We start from the raw sequence: 12,522 nt of genomic DNA, 5'->3' as shown, positions 1-12,522 counted from the left end.
GTTAAGACTTTGGTGTACTGTTGGAAAGACATGATTGTATTTGGAAATATGAGAATGACATGAGATTTGGGAGGGGTTGGTGTGGAATAATATGGTTTGGGTCTTTATTCTTGCTCAAATCTCATGTCAAATTTTAATTCACACTGTTGGAAATGGGGTCAGGTTGGAAGTGATTGGATCAAGGGGGAAAATTTCCCCTTTGGTGCTGTTCTCATGATAGCAAGTGAGTAATCATGAGATCTGGTTGTTTAAAAGTATGTAGTACCTTCTCTATCTCTCTATTCCTCCTGCTCTGGCCATGTAAGATGTGCCTCCTTCGTCTTTGCTTTCTGTCATGATTGTGAGTTTCCTGAGGCCTCCCCAGCCATGCTTCCTGCACAGCCTGTGGAACCGTGGGCCAATTAAACCTCTTTTCATTATAAATTACCCAGTCCTGGGTTGTTCCTTATAGCAATGTGAGAACAGACTATTACACTCCTGGATAAAGCTAAAAGAAAATTTTTAACAAACTACTGATTGATTACATAGGAATATTTAAAAGAAAAACAGTAATTAGAGCTATCTGAAAAATCAAAATGGTCTTTCTTTTGAGTGGTGAACTTCTCATTGCTTGAAGAACTCAAAGTGAGTCTGCATAGCTTCCAGCAATGCTGTAGAAGATAGTTTGATGAGGATGAGAGATTGTTCTAGGTGACCTCCAAGTTCCCTTCTCACTGAAAGATTTTATGCATCTTTACCTGAAATGGCAGAAATTTCAAGAGTTAAAAAATCCGCAAGTTATTTAAAGAAAAAAATCAATTTAGTCTCAGACTATTGTTAGTGTCTCAGAAGATCTGCCTCCAAATGACTAAGTTAAAGTAACACAAACAGAAGATGATGAATCATGCTGCTTTTCCTAATGGTCTCCAATATGCAAAGCCCAAGTTCACAGCTGCTACTCTGAGTGACTACATGGGGAGGGAGAAGTAAATTATGGTAGGCATAACACTGTAATGTTCCTAGTTGGTAGCTTGTGTGTATGTGATTACCTAGTATTCCTTACCAGCTGTTTTTTTTTTTTTTTAACATTAGTCATACTGATTTAAAACAACCATCCTTTTTTCATTTATTTCAATAAGCAGTGTTCTTTTTGGAAGAGTGGAAGCTTTTCTTAGCTCTTGTATTAGTCCGTTCTCACACTGCTATGAAGAAATACCCAAGACTGGGTAATTTAAAAAGAAAGAGGTTTAATTAACTCATAGTTTTGCAAGGCTGGGGAGGCCTCAAGAAACTTACAATTGTGGTGGCAGCAAGGAGAAGTGTTGAGCAAAAGGGAGAAAAGCCCCTTATAAAACCATCAGATCTCTTGAAAACTCACTCACTATCACAAGAACAGCATGGAGGTAACCGCCCCTATGATTCAATTACCTCCCTCTGGGTCTCTCCCATGACACATGGGGATTATGGAAACTACAATTCAAGATGAGATTTGGGTGGGGACATGGCCAAACCATATCAGCTCTTAAGTGTATATGATGTGATTGTACATATATATGTATTTGACAGGGTGATTGTGAGTCTCAGGTGAGGTAATTATTCAGGCACTACTCTCTCTTCTTGTTCTTGACCCAGGTCACTGAGGTGGAGACAGGGTCATGGGAGTGGGGAAAATCACTTACTCACTTCTCCGCCACCAGAATAAAGGAAGTCTTTAGTGGTCGGTGGATAGGATTTTGGAAAGGGTCTCTAGAGGGTGAGCAAGCAGGACAGATGGTCCCCAACTACATCTCCCAATTCCTAGTGCGAGGGCACTTAGTTGGCTGGGTTTTCTTTCTTGGTACTCTTGGGGCTTGAATGAGGGAAAATTCTGAGGTGTGCTAGACTGATAACAGAAAGGTGATTGAACCTAGTCTGGAATGGGGATTGGGTCACCAAAGATAAGGAAGTTCAGGGATTGGAAAGAACAGGAGGGGCCTTGAGCTATTTAATCAGGGGTAGAGTTGAGGAGAAGACTCTGAAAGTTCAAGTCCAAGGTCTAAAGCCAGAGTAGGAACCAATGAAGTGTCTAAATATTAGAAGAAAGAAAAGAATCAGATGAAGGCTGCCCACACAGATTCTGCTAAAAGCGCTGTGGTCTTCACAGGATAGCTTTTATTTTATCTCCCTCAGGGACAGCTCAGAGGCTTGTGACACTAGCTGGGGCCAGGGGTTCCCTAGAAGCTTGTCCTACCAATAAGCATGCAATTCCTTGATAAATAAAAGTCTACTGTTTCTCTCCAAGAAATCTCCAGGACAGATGGGCCAACTGATTAAAAGGATCTGGTTCCTTTAGGGCTAAGAAATGAATTTGGCAAATCATATTCCTAATCTCAGTGCAAATTCCTCAGCTGAGAGACCTATGGAAACTTTGGTCAGTCATCTCTCTGGTTTCAATAAGTGAATTCCATTGCAAAACGGCCACGTAAGTTTGTCCCCTCCCCCTCCTTTCCTTGGCAGCTCTGTTTAGCATGCACCCAGGTGGCTTCTGGGTAAGGCATGCAGAGGTAGCTAAGGATGGTTTATTGCCTCTGGTGTGTCCTTGCACGGTTTTTGCCCTCAGACATAGACTGAGCCCTTAGCATATCTTTTCTATACTTGTAAAGTCTGTGTACCTTTATTATATCCTGTAAAAGTCTACATATCTTTCCTATACTTGAAAGCTATGCCATCAACTTAATCATAATATAATTCTGATTGATACTGTCTTAAATTATACTTATGCATTAATTTCTAACAATTTACAGTTGCATTTTACTATTTTTATTAGTCCAGTGAATGCTCTTAATCTTGTATACCATCATAAATGAACTATTTGAATTCTTGAGGATTCCTTTAAAGGCTCCTTTATGTATGTGCACCTTTTTTAATAGATTGAGACTTCCTTGAGATTCTTTTTTGATTCCTTTGTCTATAAAGGGATAACACTCAAGACCTTAGGATGACCTCATGTGTATATATCTTATTTATTATATGCACATGCATATGCATATATAAAATAAATGTATTTTAAATAATATATATAAAATAATAAAGATATTTACAGTTGACCCTTGAGCAACATGAGTTTTAACTACACTAATCCACTTATATATGAATTTTTTTCAATAAGTGGATTGGAAAATTTTTTTGAGATTTGTGACAATTTGAAAAAAGTTACAAACAGCATAGCTTAGAAATATCAAGAAAGTTAAGAAAAATTAGGTATGTCATGATGCATAAAATATATGTAGTACTAGTCTATTTTATCATTTACTACCATAAAATACACACAAGTCTATAATAAGAAGTTAAGATTTATCAAAACTTAGGCATACAGACTGTACATGTTACCATTCACAGTCCAGAGAAATGTAAACAAATGTGAAGATGCAGTATAAAATCATAACTGCATAAAATTCACTGCAGCACATACTGTACTACTGTAATAATTTTGTAGATGCCTCCTGTTACTACTGTGGTGAGCTCAGATGTTATGAATATCCACTTAAAGCACTTTGTGACAATAATCATCTCTGTGAGGGCAGATTCTCTCTTCAGTAAATTGTGAATTGCAGCAAAAAGTGATCTCTCGCGGTTCTCATGTATTTTTCACCATGTTTAGAGCAATACTGAGAACCTGAAATAACACTGTGGGACCCATACTAAGAGCCACTAGTGATGCTGGAAGTGCTTTCAGGAAGCAGAGAAAAGTCATGGATTATAAGAAAAAAGTGGAATAGTTTGTTATGTACTCTAGATTGAGGTCTGCAACTGCAGTTGCTCACCATTTCAGACAGATGATTCATCTTATAAACAGATGACATAAACTTACGGTATGGATAAATACAGTACAGTATTGTAAATGTTTTTTCTCTTCCTTATGATTTTCCTAATTGCATTTTCTCTTTTCTAGGTTACTTTATTGTCAGAATACAGCATGTAATACATGTAACAAACAAAACATGATTTAATGAACTGCTTATGGTACTAGTAAGGTTTTGGTCAACAGAAAGCTGTTAGTAGTTAAGTTATTGAGGAGTCAAAAGTTATATGGGATTTTAGACTGTACAAAGATCCTCTAACCCCTTTGTTGCTTAAGGGTCAACTGTATGCAAATTAAATACATACATACTGTTGCTCTTCTGAGCCTATTTTTCAATTAGACTGAAGTTGTTTCTTCTCATAACTCCCCACATAGTAATACCCAATAATAAGTATTATATTGCTTTGATTTATAAGTGATCTACTCAGGTATGAAATTATTCCAATTTTTTCTTCAACAAAACTTGAGCATCTATATTATGTGCTATCTGTCTAGGTCATCTGGCATATTATTTCATTTAATCTGTAAACCAACTTTGAAAGTAGGAATTATTACTCTAACTTAATGGATAATTAAACTTACACTGAGGCTTAGGGAAAGTTAGAACCTTGTATAAGTCCAACCGGTAAGCCAAAATTTGAACCCAGGTATTTTGATTTCAGACCAAATGCTGACTTTTTGTGGACATCACTGAGTTTATCAATAAGGAATGCATGTAAATTGCTCAGATTGTTATTGTGTAGAAATTGTATCTCTTTTTCCCCTAATCTTGTAAATTGTGTTAAAATACATGACTTAAAATTACCATCTTAATTGTATTAAGTCTTCCAAACCATGAGTATGAGATGTTTTTATTTATTTATGTCTTCTTGAATTTCTTTCACCAATGTTTTGTAGTTTTCACTGTACAAGTCTTTCCTTCCTTGCTTAAGTTAATTTATAAGGATTTTATACATGTTGATGCTATTGTAAATGGGGTTGTTTTTGTAATTTCCTTTTGAGATTGTTCATTGTCAGTATAAAAATGCAACTGATTTTTGTGTTTTCACTTTGTATCTTACCACGTTGCTTAATTTATTTACTAGTTGTAACAGATTTTTTTTTTTTTTTTGGTGTAGTCTTCAGGGTTTTCTGTATATAAAATCGTATCCTTCCATAAACAGAGATAATTTTGCTTCTTTCTTTCTAATTTCTATGCCTTTAATTTCTTTTTCTTACCTAATTGCTTTGGCTAGAACTTCTAATACCATGTTGAATAGAAGTGGTAAAAGTGGGCATCTTTGTCTTATTCCTGATCTTAAAGGAAGAGCTTTCAGCCCTTCACCACTGAGTATGATATTAGCTATGGGCTTTTCATATATGGCCTTTATTATGTTAAGGCAATTTCTTTCTATTTTTATTTTGTCAAGTGTTTTTATCATGAAAGGGTGTTGAATTTTGTGAGATCACTTTTTTCTGCATCAATTGAGATAATCACATGTTTTTCCCCCTTCATTCTGTTATTGTAATATATTACATTGATTGGTTTTCATATATCGAAATAACCTTACATTCCAGGAATAAATCCCACTTGTCATGGCGTGTAATCTTTTTAACTGCTGAATTTAGCTTGCTATATTTCATTGAAGATTTTTGATCAGTGTTCATGGAAGTGTCTCTTACTTAACTTTTTCTGCTTGATTATACAACTCAGATTTTTATGTCGTAAGTGCTAAGTAAGTTTGTGTTGAGTCTGTGGTGTCAATAGCATTGACAATCTTGAGCTTATATGAATCAGAAAGGTACTGTGGTGGTGAAGGAGTCCAAGTTGTCTTTTGACAAGAACATCTTCCACCAGATGCATATAATATCTGCGGCAGAAGGAAGAGGAACCAAATTTTATGTTTAACACTGACAGCAGTGTAGGATCCAAGATGCCAAATTGGGTAAAAGGCAGCACCAAACAATCAGAATTTAGATATAAATATTCCCCATCCAGAGAGCAAGTAATTCATCCTTCTTATTGGGAGTGGAATGCCCTGAGTATATTAATAAATTGTGGCTATTTTCTGGTTCTTGCATCAATCTGTAAACCAAAAGCAAAGTTCTAGGCCCCCCAACCAATTGGCCAAGAGGTCCTCCTCTTGGCCAAGGGGCCCCCAAAGAAACCTGAAAAGCTAATTCAGGCCATGACAGGATGTAAGGGTCAGACGTGCCTCATTATACTTTCCTTCTTTTGGAGTTTAGACATAACTAGGCAGTGTTAACATTAAAACAGAGATGTTAAGACTGACAAAAACAGACTCTTAGTTGCAATAAGATACTGAAAGGTGACAATGCGCTGGTGGCCCTCGCTCGCTCTCAGCGCCTCCTCGGCCTTGGCGTCCACTCTGGCCACACTTGAGGAGCCCTTCAGCCTGCCACTGCACCCTGGGAGCCCCTCTCTGGGCTGGCTGAGGCCGGAGCCAGCACCCTCTGTTTGTGGGAAGGTGTGGAAGGAGAGGCGCAGGCAGGAACTGGGGCCGCGCTCGGGGCTCTCAAGGGCCAGCATGAGCCCTCCCTAGAGGTGCTGGCGCCAGCTCAGCAGGCCCCGCACTCGGAGTGGCCAGCCGCTGGGCAGTGAGGAGCTTAGCACCTTGGCCAGCAGCTGTGGAGGATGCACCTGGTTCCCCAGCACTGCCGGGCTGCCCGCACAGAGCTTGAATTCTCGCCAGGCCTCAGCTGCCTCCCCACGTAGGGCAGGGACTCAGGAGAACTTATATGTGGAGCTAGAGGATTGTAAAAGCACCAATCAGTGCTCTGTGTCTAGCTAATCTAGTGGAGACTTGGAGAACTTTTATGTCTAGCTAGAGGATTGTAAATGCACCAATCAGCACTCTGTGTCTAGCTCAGGGATTGTAAACGCACCAATCAGCACCATGTCAAAACAGACCAATCAGCTCTCTGTAAAATGGACCAATCAGCAGGTTGTGGGTGGGGCTGAGCCAGCAGCTGCAACTCACTGGGGTCCCCTTCCACACTCTGTAAGTTTTGTTTTTTCGCTCTTTGCAATAAATCTTGCTGCTGCTTATTCCTTGGGTCCACACTGCCTTTGTCAGCTGTAACACTCACTGTGAAGGTCTGCAGCTTCACTCCTGAGGCCAGCGAGACCATGACCCCACCAGGAGGAATGAACAACTCCGGACAGGAGGAACAAACAACTCCAGATGCACCACCTTAAGGGCTGTAACGCTCACCATGAAGGTCTGCAGCTTCGCTTCTGAAGCCAGTGAGATCACGAACCCACCAGAAGGAAGAAACTCCGAACATGTCCGAACATCAGAAGGAACAAACTCCAGACACACCATCTTTAAGAACTGTAACACTTACCGTGAGGGTCCGCAGCTTCATTCTTGAAGTCAGTGAGACCCAGAACCCACCAATTCCAGACACAATACCAAATTCTAACATTACTCTGGTGTAGCATCATATGAAAGATAACAGGCCCTGAAAGATATCAAAGTATTTTACCCTCAAATATGTTTATTTGACATATTCTGAAACAGCCCTGTAAACTGTCTCTTGTGGGAGAAATTTGCATTCTGTAGAAAATCTCCTTTCCTTATTAAGTTTTTTTTCTGGAGAGTCTGACACCTTTTAAGGTCTGTTAAGAGACATTCACCATTTATACTCTCTGAAACCTGCTACCTGGAGTCTTCATCTACATAACAAGAGCCTGGGCTTCCACAACCCTGTTATCTAAACTCAAGCATTTCTTTATGCTAAATTCAACTCTTCAGGCAGGGCTTAACTCTTTCAATGAATCACCAGTCAGGAAATCTCTGAATCCACCTATGAGCTGGAACCCCTGCCCCATCCCCTCCTATCCCTCTCCCCCACTTGGAGATGTCCTGCCTTTCTGAGCCAAACCAATGTATACCTTACATATATTGATTTATGTCTTTGCCTGTAACTTCTGTCTTGCTAAAATGTGTAAACCAAGCTATAACTCAAGCAACTTGGGCACATGTTCTCAAGACCTCCTGAAGCTTTGTGACAGGCCATGGCCCTTAACCTTGGCAAAATAAACCTTTAAATTGATTGAGACATGTTTCAGATACTTTTAGAAGTCTAATGAACTTCTACCCTACCTAAAATAAATTTCTGGCTGGGTGCGGTGGCTTAAGCCTGTAATCCCAACACTTTGGGAGGCCAAGGCGGGCAGATCACGAGGTCAGGAGATTGAGACCACCCTGGCTAACACAGTGAAACCCTGTCTCTACTAAAAAAAAAAAAAAAAAAAAAAATACAAAAAATTAGCCGAGTGTGATGGTGGGCACCTGTAATCCCAGCTACTCGGAAGGCTAAGGCAGGAGAATGGTGTGAACCCGGGAGGCAGAGCTTGCAGTGAGCCTAGATTGCACCACTGCACTCTAGCCTGGGTGACAGAGCAAGACTCTGTCTCAAAAAAAATAAATAAAATAAAAAAAATAAAAATAAATAAAATTTCTGAGAGGTAATGATTAAAATGAAAAACAGTGCCATCATAATGGTATGGCAGAAAATTTGGGTGAATATTTATACAATGCTGGATGTGAGAAAGTCTTCTTAACCATGATGTCAAAAATAAAAATAGAAATCATAAAGGAAAAATTGGCTACACTCAACTAAATAAAAATTAGCAATCTCTATCCTACCCAAAGTGATGTTAACAAAATAAAAAAGCAAAAGGTAAAATGAGGAAAAAAAATTGCAACGTATATGATAGTCAAAATGATAAAATCATTAATTTATAAAAAAATCTCATAAATCAAAATGGGCAAGTTATTAAAGAAGAAATATAAAGACCAATAATCATATGAAAAATAAAATCTAATTCAATAATTAAGAAATTCAAAGAGAAAGAAAGAGATGTGATTTTCTAACAATTACAAATGAAGAAAATAATCCAGTGTTGGAGACAGTGTGGAAAGACACTTATACCCCATTAATAGGAATGTAAATTGGTACTATCTTTATGAAGGCCAATCCAGAAATACATATTAGAAGCTTTTTTAAAAAGTGTACCACCTTTATTCTAGTAATTATACTTAACAAAATGTATTTAAAAGAAATAATAATATCTGCAAAGAAGTGGTTAGAAGAATGTTCATTAAAAATATTTAAAATAGCCAAGAGATTTAGAAACGTAAATGTCCAGAATTAGGAAGTTATTTAAATAAATTATTTAATACTCATATAATGGGATATAATGTGATGATTAAATCTAAATTATAGTTAAATATTGTTGGAAGTGGCTTTAGCTGGAATTAATGGTGGTGTTCTGAAGTCACTGTTACATGGCAAGGATCAAATCTGCTCTGGTTAATACTTCTGACCTTTCATTCTCCAGAATCAGACACTGTTATGGTCTTGTATCATCTTTCACATCCTAAGATCACCAAACTGCTGATGTTTACTTTCCTTTTTCTTAGAACTTTTGACTTCCACCTTTCCTGAAGTTTGCATAAAGATTTTATGCATGTTAGTATTTGTTTGATGTTTTTTCATGCTTTCTGTTTTTTCCACATGGGCTCTGACATCTAAATATTGGCAGGCTTCCAAGTTCAGTTCTTGGACCTATTTGTTTTTTTTTTAAATCTACACTTACTATCTGAGTTATCTCTTCTAGTCTACAGCTGTCAATACCATCTATATCAAGCTTGTCCAACCCATAGCCCATGGGCTACATGTGGCCCAGGACATCTTTGAATGTGGCCCAACACAAATTAATAGACTGTCTAAAAACATTATGAGATTTTTGGCCGGGCGCAGTGGCTCACACCTGTAATCTCAGCACTTTCGGAGACTAAGGCAGGCTGATCACGAGGTCAAGAGATTGAGACCATCCTAGCCAACATGGCAAAACCCCATCTCGACTGAAAATACAAAAGTTAGCTGGGTGTGGTGGCGCGCACCTGTAGTCCCAGCTACTAAGGAGGCTGAGGCGGGAGAATCGCTTGAACGCAGGAGGCGGAGGTTGCAGTGAGCCAAGATCACACCATTAAACTCCAGCCTGGGCAACAGAGCGAGACTCCGTCTAAAAAAAAATTAAATAAAAAAATGAAACACAAACATTATGAATTTTTTTTGGTGATTTTTTTGTTAGCTCAATTAGCTATCATTAGTGTTAGTGTATTTTATATGTGGCCCGAGACAATTTTTCTTCTTCTAATGTGACCCAGGGAAGCTAAAAGATTGGACACTCCTGATCTATTTGCTGATAACTCTCAACTTTCTAACCTAAACTCCCCAAGACTCAGACTAAACAGATCTATCTATTTATTCAACAGCTCCCCTTTGATGGCTAATCAACTCTAATGTCCAAAGCTGAATTCCTAATTTCCTCCACTGCAAACCTACTCTTTTCACAGTGCTCCCCTTTCAGTACATGATAACTCTATTCTTTCAGTTTCCAGGGCCAAACATTTTGGTAACATCCTTAACTCTTCTCTTTCTTACAACACATATCAAAACTGTCACCATATCCTGAGGCTGCTTTTTCAAAATCTATGTAGAATCTGGCTGCCTCTTACCCTCTACATGGCTCCAAGCCACCATTTCCTGGATTTTTCCAGCCTCCTAGTTGGTCTTCATGCTTCTACTTTTGCCCTCTATGATCTACTCTCAACAAAGGGGTCCTTCAAAAACCCGTCATATGATGTCACTCTCATGTTGAATACTCACCAATAGTTTCCACCTCCCTCAGAGAAAAATTTAAGACTTTCAATGATATGCAATGTCCTATGTGATCTTGCTTCCAGCTACCTTTATGACCTCATCTTCTATTACCCTTTTCTTTACTCTGTTCCACCCACATTGGCCTCCATACTGGATCAGCATGTCACTCCATACTGTGTCCGGAACATGCCCAAGTACTTTCCTGCCTTGGGGTTACTGCCTGGGATGCTCTTCCCTTAATACACATGAAACTCCCTCCTTCCCTACTTCAGGTCTTTGCTCTAAAGTCATCCTTTTTATTTAGGACATTCCTCACCATGCTATTTAAAATTAAAATCCCCTTTCCTCCTTCATGTCTTTACTTATACTCTTTTCTTACTTTCATTCCTGCCACAGCATCTATCACCATATAACCAACTTAGTTTTTATTGTCTGTGTCCTACAACAAGAATGAAGGCTTCATGAAGACAGATATTTTTCATCTTTTGCTTACTACTTTATCCCAATTGTTGAGTATGGTGCCTGGCACATAGTAGATACTCAATAAGTATTTGTTGTTAAATGAATCTACAGATGCTACATCTAAGGACCTACTGAGATGTTCTCCTTGGCGCTAAGATGATGAATAAACCTGAGACACTTGGAAACTTCTAAGCTCTTATGGGATGAATGATGGTTATAATATCATAAGATGCCCAGGCATTACAAGGGAAAGGTAAGATGAGACCTCTGAGGCTCAATTAGGATAACAGATGTTTCTTCACTCTCTTTTGATTATGTTCCTGTCACTTGACATGGGATGTAGCTTGTTATGATGATGGAGGGAAGACTGCTGAAACTGGGAGAGGACTGTGAAATATTATAATGGGAGACAGTTCAAATATCCCACTTAGAACTAGTGGGTGGCATTTGTGGAGTAACGATATTATCTCATTATCTAAATCTCCTAAGACTGTGAGTATCCTGCCAGTTTCTATTTTATTTATATAACTCATTACTTCAAGGCTGTTATAGGAAGTTTCTGACTCTAGCAAGAAATATAAATTGACAGGGGAATATATTCATTATATATTGAATTTTAAAAGAAGATTATAAAATACCATAAAGATGGAAATTTTGTTTAGTTGGGAAAAGACCCATGCTTTCTATCATGTGTCTAATGATACATCTGACAAGATAATGTAATAGAAGGGGACACACACACACACACACACACAAACGTACACACGTACTTAGGTCCTAATCATAACTATATCTGGATGTTGGGACTGTATTTTTATTTCTTTTCTTTTTGCTTACCTAATATCTCCAACTTCTGATCTTCTATGGCGATTTTACCGTGCTTGTATAATAAAAATAAAGAGTTTGTGGGGTTATTAAGCTGTTGAGGGCATGATGTACTCTAGGCAACGATCATGGAGTCTTAATGTTGGAAATGACTTTTAGGTTATAAGGCCAACCTTGTCCATGTCCTTGCCAAGTGGTTCTCTATTTGTGCACCTCCAGTCGCAGAAAGCTCACTGCCTCCTGAGGCGGCCCATTCCATATGTCTACTACCTATGACTTCTACACATGAATTTCTGTTCTTGGAAGTAATAGATTCTGGATTTTTGCAATAGCCTCCTAATTGGTCTTCCTGTTTCCATTCTTGCCCCTCTGTAATCTCTCTTCAACAAAGTTGTCCTCCAAAAAAAGATCATGAAGGTTGTAGTTTCTGATTTATACATATGTATATACAGTTTCAGTCTACTGTAAAGGGAAGGGAAAGAAAGAAAACAGAGGAGGTGAGTCTAGGGACTATGCTTTGGGAAAACATATAAAGGCTTTATTGGTGCTAGAAGCATCACCAGTATAAATAAAACATATTCTGCGCTTTGAATTTTTATAGATGTATCTTTAATGTAATGAGATTAAATTATCTTCTGTGGAAGGAACATTATGGTAGGCACTGTTGATGAAGATAGAAAGCAAAAGATAGAAGAGGAATTCAAGGTATGAATTTCTTTCTCTCATGACACACGCTG

The 12,522-nt window shown here is 38.4% G+C and overlaps 1 long non-coding RNA gene across 2 annotated transcripts; it reads right to left on the bottom strand.

Moving 5' to 3' along the window:
• Positions 1-482: 482 nt before the first annotated feature.
• LOC110741386 lies at positions 483-10,590 on the bottom strand. Of its 2 annotated transcripts, none has more exons than XR_002517498.2 (3): positions 10,505-10,590; positions 7,169-7,285; positions 483-737 (listed from the first exon to the last, which is right to left on the bottom strand). It is a non-coding gene; the product is annotated as an uncharacterized LOC110741386 (long non-coding RNA). The 2 variants fall into 2 exon arrangements; XR_002517497.2 differs by lacking the exon at positions 10,505-10,590 and adding an exon at positions 10,354-10,445.
• Positions 10,591-12,522: the final 1,932 nt, after the last annotated feature.

The sequence above is a fragment of the Papio anubis genome, chromosome 13 (assembly GCF_008728515.1).
Source record: "Papio anubis isolate 15944 chromosome 13, Panubis1.0, whole genome shotgun sequence".
Lineage (NCBI taxonomy): Eukaryota > Metazoa > Chordata > Mammalia > Primates > Cercopithecidae > Papio > Papio anubis.
The sequence above is the reverse complement of the archived record's forward strand: the minus strand, read 5'-3'. Positions and strand labels throughout refer to the sequence as shown.